We start from the raw sequence: 9,978 nt of genomic DNA on the forward strand, positions 1-9,978 counted from the left end.
TTTGAAATTTATTGCTTTTTATATATTTATGTTATTTTTCACAAAAAAAGAAAAAAAGTCAATGGTGATGATAAGAAAATATATATTCCTTCTAGCCTCCAATGTTCTGGAGCAGATAAAAGGAAAAATCTGAGATGATGGACTGTAGCCCATGACAAACTCTGAGATCTGTCCTGTAACTTTTAGTGGAAGAGTGCTTTGAAAACTTGCTTTTTTCTTTCTTTGCTTTGTATATATATTATATTATAAATAAAAACAATTTAAAAAGTAAAGTAAATGCTTAACACAATATTCTGGAGAAACAGCATATTTAGAGTTAAATTTAATGTTTTGTAGTCTATATTTTTTATTCATAGTCCATGATTAAGAAAATATGCCATTCTCTTTAAAAATAACCAAAACAAGTAGAGCTTTCATTAATCGGAACTAAAGATAAACTTTCCATTTCTTCTCAGAATCTGGGGTGCTAAATATTTTTCCTTATTTTTCTAATATTTCAAGTGAAGCAAGAGATTATGTTTAGCCATTTTATATAAATGCTCAGGAATATCCTTATAAATCATTGTTACATGCTCTATTCTGCGAGAAATGTATTGTAAAATTTTAGCTTCAGCATCATGGATTATTGGCCCTATGTCCTGGGTATATAATATCCACTTTAATTTTCAACAACTCTTTTAGGGAGTTCATAGCATCATAGAGATCTTCAAATACAGTTGTTCCTTTCCTGTGCTGGTTTGAAAAGATTTACATACCCTAGAAAAGCCATGTTTTAATCCTAATCCTATTTTGTAAAAACAGCCATTTTCTAATCCCTATTCCATACTGTATGTTAGAAACTTTAATTTGATTATCTCCATGGAGATGTGGCTCAAACAAATGTGGGTATTAAACTACCTGGGGCTTGAATAGTTTACTGGAATCCTATAAAAGAGAGGTATTTCGGAGATTCTGAGAGAATAGAGAATGCTGCAGAATGACATAGCCAGAAGAAGCAGAGAGTCCACCAGCTGCTAGCTTTGGAGATGAAGAAGGAAAATGCCTCCCAGGGAGCTTCATGAAACGGGAAGCCAAGAGAGAAAGCTAGCAGATGACGCCATGTTCGCCATGTGCCTTTCCATATGAGAGAGAAACCCTGACTGTGTTCACCATATGCCTTCTCACTTGAGAGAGAAATCCTGAATTCATTGGCCTTCTTGAAGGAAGGTATTTTTCCCTGGATGCCTTAGATCAGACATTTCTATAGACTTGTTTTAATTTGGACATTTCTGCAGCCTAAAAACTGTAAACTTGCAACTTATTAAATTCCCCCTCTTAAAAGCCATTCCATTTCTAGTATATTGCATTCTGGCAGCCAGCCTAGAACATTCCCCTAGGATGCAATCTCCAGGAAAGAACATTTTCTTCTTCTAAAAGAAGAGCCATATGGTCATCTGTGTGGTCAGGTGTGTATATAACTCTTAGAATGGCTCCTCCCCATCTTTCAGATAAACATTTTATTGCTCTCCATCTCCTATAGTTTCTTCTATGTGAGGGTTACACAGAAGTTTCCTAATGCACTGTTGTGCCATTATTGATGTTTTTACAAATATTTCCTATGCCTCTGCTGCGATCCTTGTGCCAGTGAGTCACCACGATTTCTGGATTGCTGGGTTAAACTCGGTCAGAGCTTGCTTTAAACAGCTGACATATTCTGGAATTGCTGGCTCCCCAGTGTCAATGAGGAACCTGCTGGGATGGTCCCCACCAGGTAGGTGTTGGTGTTTGCAGGGTGCCCTGCAGGTCCACGGGGCCTAGGTCACAGCCCAGCACAAGCACCACACGACCGGACAGCCACACTATGTGCTGCAACATGGCAGCGTCTCCACCTCAGCAGTTTCTAGACATCTCTTCTTAAGCTCAACATTTCACAGTCAAATTCAAAACTCTCCCCAAACTAGCTTGCCTTCACACATACTCTGCCTTTCCAACTTGTTTATTCATTGAGTTGTTCATTCAAGAAACTTTACTGAGATGAGCTATGTCATAATCTGGGGTATATATTGAAGATATAAGGATAAATAAGACATAGCTTCTCATTTGAGGAACCCCGTAGTCTGATGGAAGAAAACATAAAAACAAATAATTATTAAAAATGTGAAGCTGCATCTGAGCTATAGGTTTTTGTTGTTGTTGTTTTGTTTTTTGTTTGTTTTTGTCTGTCTCGTTTTTTTGTTTTGTTTTTACTATTATTATTACTTTTATTTTTTCCTCTATATTAACATTCTATATCTTTTTCTGTTGTGTTGCTAGTTCTTCTAAACCGATGCAAATGTACTAAGAAACAATGATCATGCATCTATGTGATGATGTTAAGAATTACTGATTGCATATGTTGAATGGTATGATTTCTAAATGTTGGGTTAATTTCTTTTTTTTCTTTTTTCCATTAATTAATAAAAATATGATTAAAAAAAGATATATTTAACAGTTAAAAAAATGTGTTGTGTCATGGTTGTATGTTGCTTCCTCTCCTTTATAGCCCACTTTATATGAGTCAAAATTTCTTAAATTATTCCTTGGTACTATGCACACTCTCATGGTGTTAGAATGATAACCACATTCTCCTTACTGCTTCCCTCCTTTCTTTGTTCTATGTACATGATTGTTAGACTAATATTCCTCAAACACCTCTTTGTTCAGGAATAATTTGTGTTGTTTTTTTTTTTCCTACTTGTGCTGATTTGAAAGGATATATGTCCTTTACAAAAGCCATGTTTTAATCAAAATCCCAATTCGTAAAAGCAGAATAATCCCTATTCAATACTGTGTGTTTGAATCTGTAATCAGATCTTCTCCTTGGAGATGTAATCCAATCAAGAATGGTTGTTAAGATGGATTGGGGGAGATATGTCTCCACCTTTTGGGTGGTCTTGATTGGTTTACTGGAGTCCTATAAAAAAGGAACCATTTTGGAGAATGAGAGATTCAAAAAGAGTAGAGAATGCTGCAGAACCACAAAGCAGAGAGTCCAGTAGCCAGCGCTTTAGAGATTAAGAAGAAAAATGCCTCTCAGGGAGTTTTATGAAACAGGAAACCAGGAGAAAAAGCTAGTAGATGATACCATGCTCGCCAGGTGCCCTTCCAGCTGAGAGAGAAACCGTGACTGTGTTCACCATGTGCCTTCTCACTTGAGAGAGGGAGACCCTGAACTTCATTGGCCTTCTTGAACCAAGGTATCTTTCCCTGGATGTCTTTGATTGGACATTTCTATAGACTTGTTTTAATTGGGACATTTTCTCAGCCTTAGAACTGTAAACTAGCAACTTATTAAATTCCCCTTTTATGAAGCCATTCCATTCCTGGTATATTGCATTCCAGCAGCTAGCAAACTAGAACACTACTTAATCAAGTTTCAATTCTTTGGCTTGGTTTTCAATGTTATTCAGATTAGCACCCACCTTGCACACCCACCCCAGCTATTCAATACTATTCTCTGGGACTCTGCACTGTAATTGCCATAGCTGTCTATTTCTCCTCAATCTAATCTGCCATATTGGCCCCTTCCCTTCTCTTACCATTGCTCACCTTACTTCAGGCCCTATCATCTCATCCCAAGACTACTGCAGTAATTCCTCAGCTGGTTTTCCTGACTCCAGACTCTTCCCTTCCATCAATCTTGCTTCCTGTCAATAGATTTCTCATTAGGTTTTTACTTTGATCATGTCAGTCTGCTGTCCAAGTTTATCCATCTTCTGTGTTCCCAATCTTAGTAAATGTCACCTCTGTGTACCAATTGCCTCCACCAGAAACTTGGGTGCTATCTAAACACTGATGTAATGCCACTGTGTACATTTTTCATAGATAGGATTAGCATTCACAATCAGTTGACTTTAAATAAAGGCTATTACCTTCTATAAAGTGGGTGGGCCTCATCTAATCATTTGGAGGCCTTAAGAGCAGAGATCAGAAGAAATTCTGCCACTAGACTTCAATATCAACTCTTACTAGAATTTCCAGCCTGCATCCTATCCTACAGAATTCAAACTTGCCTGCTCCCATGATAGCATGAGCCTGTTAAAATAAATTATATACTTTTCTCTCTGAAGAATGCCGACAAATACATCATCCTTTACTCTTCCTTGTCCCTCATCCCTTCCATGCAATCAATCACCAAGTTATTTTCCTTCTGTCTTCCAAATATCCCTTGAATGAGCCTACTAATATTTTTCTCCATTCCCATAGTTTTGCCAGAGTTAGGGCCACTCCTATCTCTTGACTGAATGACCACAAAACATTCCTTACTGGAAATCTAACATTGTGACTCTGCTGCTTAAAAACTCTTTTGGGTTTTAAGCCCATGGCCTTGAAGATGAATGTCAAACTCCATGACACAGTGTAAAACATCCTTAATGATGGGGAGCCTATTTATCTCTCCAGTCTCTTCTCTTCATCCCAGCTCTCTCTAGCTGTTTTTTCTGCACCTTATGTTCTAGCCTGACTGAACTACTTTCATTGCCCCTAATGAGCACATGCTCTTTTATCTGCAGACCTTCTCACATGTTATTCCCTATACTTGGAATGCTCTTTCTTCCCACCTCCCACCTCCTACCCATTTTTCTTTTGGACTGAGCATTTTTGATGGCACTTACTATGTCTTTTTTTTTTTTTGGTCCTTATATTGTCAGCACCCAGTACAGTGCCTGGCATCAGTCAGGTTCTGCAGTTAGAGAAGTTTGATAACTTCTTGAAGTTCACACAGCTGGTTAAGTGGCATAGAGCTGGAATCTTATCTTGTCTTTCTGATTCTAAATTTTTTGTATATTCCACTATGCTATACTACCTTCCACTTTGGTTACAACATATTAGACATAGTTAGAAGTCACAGTTTATTCATTTATTCATTCAATAAATATGTATTAATTTCTAATATGTACCATTCATTGTGTCTAGCCTATAGAATAGAATAGCCTATAGAATAGGTTCCACCAATGTTTGATGGGCATTTAAGACCAAAAATGAAGCAGGCCACTCCATATGGCCAAATAGTAATAGCTTATTGGGGGAACTCACAGACCAAGAAACTGGTCCTGAGCAGCTACAGGATGTTCAGAGTAGCACCATGTGCCATCCAGCAGGTTAGAGTGGGTTATATAGGACAAGAACAAGGAAGGCACAGGGCCATGTTGGGATTTGCAAGATCATGAACAGGTCTCTTTGAAGTTACTGATATGTAGCAGGAGTGGCTCTAGAAGGGATAGCTATTGTGCTTAGGAATGTACACATATATTTTAAGATATAGTAAGTGTGTACATATGTGCCTTATCTAGGAATTTAGGACTTCTCTGGTTTTATGGCCTCATATTCTACCCCTCAAAAAACCCACTCTTATATTCTACACTTCCTTCTTTCATAAATATCCCTGAATCATAATTGAGGGGCACATCTGGAGGCAGAATCCACTACAAAATTTAAAACATATACTAATACCTATGCCTGCTAATGTCAAAAGGAAAATTAGTAAAGCAGATCCTCAAAACCCATTCTGACTTTTAGAGTAAAAGGCAATATTGTCCATGGCATTCCATCTCTGGTGGAAGTCGGCAGTGTTCACACTTCTAACAGTCAGTCTGGTTATGAGTTGCAGCTACTTTGGTTGCCTATTTCAGGAATTTATTTCCTTCTGCTGCAGAGATTAGAAACATTATCCTAGGGACAAAATACAAGATATTTAAGTAGAAACTAATATGGGGAGGTCATGGCTATTCAGAAACATGCAAGTTATAGGCCCATCTCCTGACAACATAGTGCCCAACATTGGTTTCTTCCCCAGGGAGGTGTATAAAACTTTAGCTCCCAAGGTTTCTATGGCATGGGGTAGGACATTACATAAAGAACCTGTGCATTAAGCTGTGGAGAGCCGCCTCCCGGGTCAGGCCTAGTGGACGCGCTGCAGCCTGCTCTAGAGTTCCCCCCGCCCATCGAGTGAGCCAAGATGGTGCCCACATCCTGTTTCCGCGTATGACGCACGCGCCCACCAACCCTGTCTTCCAATCACCTCTGTATACGTGGCACTAACCTATTGGGTTTGGGCACAGTATATAAGAGGTTACCCGGACAGGGTGGGTGGAGACGACCCACAGGGAGCCGTACCTGACGGCCGCATAGAGGTTGTTCCCCCGCGGGGTATCTTGTCCCGCGTGGAACCTGTAACAGAGAATGCAAGCTTAACTCCAGTAAAGGTCTGTGCTCACAACCGTTGCGTGCCTCGAACCCGTGTTTATCACTCGAGTCGGTTTGCCTGCGCCTGTCTCTTTCTCCCCTCCTGTTCCCTTCGCCGGCCGGGGATCAGAAGCCGAACGAGACGGCTGCGGACAAGTGGTGGCCCGTACGGGGACCCTCCTCTCTCGACACCTCTTCTGCAAGGAGAGCCGTACTGTCTCTTCTTGAACTGAGAAGGACGTGCATCCTGAGCTCGCAGCGGACTTCCCACGCCTGATCACCGCGAGAAGGTGAGTACTTCTTATTACGTGAGAGTTAAGGCCCGCGGGCTTTCAGGTAGCCCCGGGGACTCGGAAGAGCTCTCCGAGTGATTAAAGTACAGTGCCGACTGCAAACATGGGGCAGTCCGGAAGTTCACCTTTGTTAGCTCCCTTAAAGACCCTTCGGTCGGCTTCGTCTGCAGACGGCTCCTGTAAGAGTGAGCCGCCACCTCGCAAGCCGCCAGAGTCAAGCACTAGTTCAGACACCTCTGACTCAGAGTCAGATGGTGATGAGACCGAGGGTGCAGACGCGCCTCCGCTGATCGATTGGGGGAGGCCCCCTGTCTCACCCACGCAGCCTTCCGCCCCGCCAGCGCCTGCTGCAGGGGCGCGGCGGCTTCCGGTGAATGGTTTTGGTGATCTCGCCAAAAACCCTCACCACGGGTTCCCTCTGGTGGCCGAATCAGGTAATTACAGTGGCCCTCCTTTGCGAGACCCGGAACCCCCTACAGGCTGGTCTAGGGAGGGGCAGTTACAGCCGTACCCCCTGCCTGCGTACGCGAGTCCTCGAGACCTTACGTCACCAAGTGATGGAGGGAGACATTTCTGGAAATGGAACCCCTTTTCAGCCTTTAGACCTTTCGGTATGATGGGTGGTTACCAACCACTTAAGCCAGAGCCAGCCTCCGAAATGTACCCGGTTATTATCAATCCCCAAGGTAACAACCAGTATGAGCCATATGATTACAAAGTTTTAAGGGAATTGAGGCAAGCTGTCCATCAGTATGGCCCCAATGCTCCTTTTACCTTGAATATGGTTGAAAACCTTTCCACCCTGAATCATACGCCCGCAGATATATATCAGCTGGCCCGTGCTTGCTTGCCCCAGGGCCGATACATAGATTGGAAAGCATGGTTCGAGGAGCTGGCGGAGGAACAAGCTGCGAGAAACGCAGCGGGGAGACATGGCGGATGGAATGCAGATATGCTATTGGGGAAAGGTGCCCACTCCCAGAATCAAACAGGGTTCCCTCAAGAAGTCTACGCCCAGATTTTCCGTTGTTTCGTAGGAGCCTGGAAAAAGCTAACAGGTGAGGGAGAGGCTCAAGCCTCACTCAGCAACATACATCAGGGCCCCACAGAACCCTTCGTGGATTTTGTAGCCAGAATGCAAACTGCGGCTGAGAGAATTTTCTCAGACCCAGGAGTAGCAGAGACCGTAGTCAAACAAATGATATTTGAACAATGCAATAAAGAGTGTAAAGCTATCCTGGTACAAAACAAGGGAAAGAGCATGACGGATTGGGTTCGGCTCTGCAGGGACGCTGGCAGCCCGTTAACTGCTGCAGGTCTAGCTGCCATGCTAGCCAGCTCCTTACAAGTAAATACAAAGAAACCCAAAGACTTAGGAACAAGACCAAAGGGATGCTATCATTGTGGCCAGTCGGGACACATTAAAAGAAACTGTCCCAATAAAGGCCAACCGCCTGCTACCCAACAATTTGATAGACCGTGTGCGGTAACCAGGCTATGTGGCCGTTGCCACAAGGGACCCCATCGCGCAGAAGACTGTAGGTCAGCCTTCAATGCGCAGGGTGTGCGCCTTTCTGGCCGTCCTGAGCAGGCTCCAAAAAACGGGCAGAGGGGGTCCGCCCTCGTGGTGGGCCCCCGCCCCCTTGCTCACCATTCGACAACGCAGCACCTGTCCAAGTTCGTGCATCCTCTGGATCAGCCGGACTGGACCTCCGTGCCACCTCCAGACTCGTACTGACCCCCTCCATGGGCGTCCGATTGGTGGGGACCTCCTTTAAAGGGCCCTTACCACCAGGTACCGTAGGACTCATATTAGGGAGAGCATCCACAGCCCTGAAAGGACTAACAGTTATACCAGGCATTGTAGATTCAGATTTTACAGGCTATGCCCAGGTTATGGTACAATCTCAGCAAGGCACTCTAGTCATTGCAAAGGGTGATAAGCTGGCACAGCTCCTGCTCTTGCCCAGCTTACATGCATTCTTTCCAAGTAGAACCGGACAGAGAGGGACTAAAGGGTTCGGATCCAGTGGAGAGGTTTTCGAGGGCCTCCATATGTCTCTGGAGTCTCGACCCATGCTGACTATTAAGGTACAAGGCAGATCCTTCCTGGGCCTGCTAGATACCGGGGCCGATCGGTCGATCATAAGACAACAGGAATGGCCCTCCGCCTGGCCGACGTGCAAGGCGGAGGACCCCATCAGAGGAATAGGCCAGGTCTCAGCACCCATGCTGAGTGCAACTGCCCTTCATTGGGCAGATGAAGAAGGACATCAAGGTAGCTTTCAGCCTTATGTGTTAGCCCTGCCCGTGTCCTTATGGGGAAGAGACATTCTAGCCCAGATGGACGTTACTTTGACCAGTAACTGTTCTCCAACTTCTAAGCATCTGTTAAAAGGAATGGGATATGTCCCTGGCAAAGGCTTAGGAGCCTCATTGCAGGGGCGCACAACACCTATACAGGCTGTCTCCAATTCTGATAAACGAGGCCTGGGTTTTTCCCAGGGGCCACTGAGGGGAGATTCCCACCCACACCTATAAAACTAAGATGGAAAGCCAAGACCCCGGTCTGGGTGCCTCAGTGGCCCTTGTCACAGAAAAAACTCTCAGCATTACACACTCTAGTGTCAGCACAACTAAAAAAGGGCCACCTCATTCCCTCCACATCACCTTGGAACACCCCTATATTTGTCATAAAGAAAAAATCAGGCAAATGGAGATTGTTACATGATTTAAGAGCCATTAATAATTGCATGGAGTCCTTAGGACCTGTTCAGATGGGGTTGCCCCTTCTTTCAGCTCTGCCAGAACATTGGCCTATTTTCATCTTAGACCTTAAAGACTGCTTCTTTTCCATTCCACTTCACCCTGAGGGTACTCCCAAAACAGTGTTCTTCCAACCACAGAGACCTCAATGGGTAGAATTACAGGTCATTATTACAGTCCTGAAAGAAATTACCGATCCCCTAAATATTATATCTGATTCGATTTATGTCGTAAATTCTGTAAATATTTTAGAGACGGTGGGCATTATAAAATATTCCTCCTCAGTAAGACCATTCTTTATCAAACTTCAAGAGACAATATGTGCCAGACAACATCCTTTCTACATAACTCACATTAGAGCCCACACAGGCCTACCTGGCCCCATGACACAGGGAAATCACATAGTAGATGTAGCCTCTCGAGAGCCACACATCTTCCCTGTGCAGATGCCGTATCAGCAAGCCCAAAAGTTCCATGCCAAATTTCACATCAATGCAGGTACCCTAGCTAGGCGGTTTACTATACCACGTGCGACAGCTAGAGATATAGTCCGAGCGTGCGGAAATTGTGTAGAACAAAGAGCAGTCCCTTCAGTTGGGGTTAACCCTAAAGGTCTCATCCCGGGAGACATTTGGCAAATGGATGTCACCCATCACTCAGAGTATGGTAAAGTTAAATACCTGCATGTGTCAGTGGATACTTGTTCTCAAGTTTTATT

The 9,978-nt window shown here is 43.7% G+C and overlaps 1 pseudogene; it reads right to left on the bottom strand.

Annotated features, from left to right (window-relative positions):
- Positions 1 to 426: 426 nt before the first annotated feature.
- LOC143662432 (endoribonuclease LACTB2 pseudogene) lies at positions 427 to 8,356 on the bottom strand (annotated as a pseudogene).
- Positions 8,357 to 9,978: the final 1,622 nt, after the last annotated feature.

The sequence above is a fragment of the Tamandua tetradactyla genome, chromosome 18 (assembly GCF_023851605.1).
Source record: "Tamandua tetradactyla isolate mTamTet1 chromosome 18, mTamTet1.pri, whole genome shotgun sequence".
Taxonomy (NCBI): Eukaryota; Metazoa; Chordata; class Mammalia; order Pilosa; family Myrmecophagidae; genus Tamandua; species Tamandua tetradactyla.